Source organism: Condylura cristata, unplaced genomic scaffold, assembly GCF_000260355.1.
Source record: "Condylura cristata isolate star-nosed mole 26May11 unplaced genomic scaffold, ConCri1.0 scaffold00047, whole genome shotgun sequence".
Classification (NCBI taxonomy): domain Eukaryota; kingdom Metazoa; phylum Chordata; class Mammalia; order Eulipotyphla; family Talpidae; genus Condylura; species Condylura cristata.
Genome location: NW_004567148.1, coordinates 1,139,066 through 1,141,393, shown reverse-complemented (window position 1 = coordinate 1,141,393; position 2,328 = coordinate 1,139,066). Strand labels below are relative to the sequence as shown.

Genomic DNA, 2,328 nt, shown 5'->3' with positions numbered 1-2,328 from the left:
GTGATACTAGTAGTGAAAGTAGCAGATGAAATGCAGAATCAAAAAAAGTGTCTTAATAAGGACTCAGAGACAAGTTTTGGACATTTTTTCCCTTTAAAGAAAAAATGTTAAGGAAGAGATTGTTTTTTGTGTTAAACAAGTGACCTGCCATGGGACCCATTGTGAGCGCCTTTCCAAGTTGGATCCCTTTTCAAAAAAATTTTTTTTAATCCAAAACGTGTTTATTAGGATGGCTTCACCTTCATCTTGGTTCAGGGTGCTTTTAGTGCTGTTTCTGTCTGATGGCGCATCCTTCTGTAAGCCTTGCTTTTCCTCCTGTAGGCTGGCAGAGGACACTGGGGCAGCCAACACACAATACTACTGTTGTGCATTGCTAGAGACGGTGGTGATTTTATAGCATCTATTTCACATCCGTGAAATAGAAATTGGAGCTCTGCACCAGGTGCTTCTTCTTGTGTTTCCTCTTCTCTTCTGGAGAGGGATGAAGGAGATCCTTTGCGAGAGGCATGTTCTTGTAGGGAGGTTGTCAACGTTGGAAAAGCCCTTTTCAAAGTTCTACAGAGCAGTAGGCCATGTGTTAATTCTTTTCAAATGATTCACTTTATCTTCAGATACTTAGAAATTAGCATTATTAACTCTACCAAAAGAAAAAAAAATTAACAGTGCTCTGCTGAAAGCTGCTAAGTGGCAGGATGGACATTTGAAACAAGGGAGGGCTCAGTCTTGATCTCCATGTGCTTCTACTACAGCCATGCCAGGATTTGGGGGTGATACCGCCTAGTAAATGTTATAGTTGAATCAAGAACTGGGTAATGAGGAGGGAGGCTCCCTGGTGGCCTGTGGCTTATATCTCAGCACTGTCACTATTGCGGCCTAAGTTCGATCCCTAGGCAGGGAGCTGATCCATATGGTAACAGACCTCTCCTGTATCCTCTCCACTCCCCTCAGCAGTGGATTTCAGTGGATCTGCCTGTTTTGCTCCCCACGTTGTGTCTGGTGAATCCTGTCACTCCTCGTACTTTGGCCTGCATCCCCACTCTTATATGCATAAACAAACAAATGCATACAAGAACTGGGGTGCAGACCAGAGGTGCAGGAGATGAGAGGATTCATCAGAGACAGACTGAGGAGCAGGACAGGCAGAACTTTACTGACAGCTTGTGTTGTGTCGCTAATTAGATGTCGTCACTGTTTCTCCTGTCAGTGCAGCACTAGGCGGTAGGTTGATGGCAGTAGAAGAGTTCTCAGAGTGGATTGATCTTTGATTTTTATGAAACCCACTGCTGAGGGGAGCACTGGGGAGACAGGAGAGATCTGTTACACTATATGGTTCATCTCCCTGCTGGCAATCAAACTCATGCTACATTTGAAGCTGATAGAGTTATAGTGCTGAGACTTACCCCTTGTGCCACAAGGGAGGCCCTACAAAATAATTAAAAACAAAAAACAAAAACCAAAAACTGGGTAATGGGAGTTTTATGAGGCACAGTGATCTAAGTGCTTTGATGGTCTTCCCTATTGGGGGAGATTTGTAGTTTGGGAGTGGGGTTTCTGTTTCTTTCCACCATTAAAGATCCACCGGGGACACTGTGTGTGGCTGTCACACTCAGCCACAAGTGACGATTGTCCTGCATGGCAGGACTTGGAAGGATCTTGTGCTTGGATCCTTACGCTCCACCAAGTCAAGGCCTGTTTTTAGTCTTTCAGTTAAGTCAAGGAGGAAAAAAATCAGACTAATAAGGGAGCATGTAAATTCATTTCAGCATTCACTTTAAGTAGAGCTGTTCCCATTGGACAGCAGAAGTTTACTGACAGCTTGTATTGTGTCGCTAATTAGATGCCATCACAGCTTCCCCTGCCAGTGACAGCCCTAGGTGGCAGGTTGATGGCAATCAGAGAGTTCTCAGAGTGGGCTGATCTTTGATTTTTATGTTGTCTTAGCTCACCCCTTGTCACAAGACAATTCTGCTTACAACATTGTCACAAAATATGGTTTGTCTAGGCTTGTCCTCAGTTCTTGATGAAGGTGTATCATGAAATCTCAAATAAATGATGGGGAGGATGTTTATTTTATTTCAAACCTTAAGTGTAATTCTGCTGATTGCTGAAGGTCCTGTTTAGAGAGTCATTATTCTGTGAACATCATTGAGATGCATAGTAATTGCCTTCAAGATTAAACTTCTGGCAGAAATGACCTATTGTCCTGTGGAAGCAACCTCACTAATTGCTTGAGCTAGTTGAGTCATGATGCATCGGGGTGAAGATTTTGTGGCCCTTGTAGCCCTCATGATTCTAAAAAAGTGTGATGTGGTAAGTTTTTCCCCCTGT

General features: G+C 43.5%; 1 pseudogene; it reads right to left on the bottom strand.

Moving 5' to 3' along the window:
- Nucleotides 1–262: 262 nt before the first annotated feature.
- LOC101636715 lies at nucleotides 263–508 on the bottom strand (annotated as a pseudogene).
- Nucleotides 509–2,328: the final 1,820 nt, after the last annotated feature.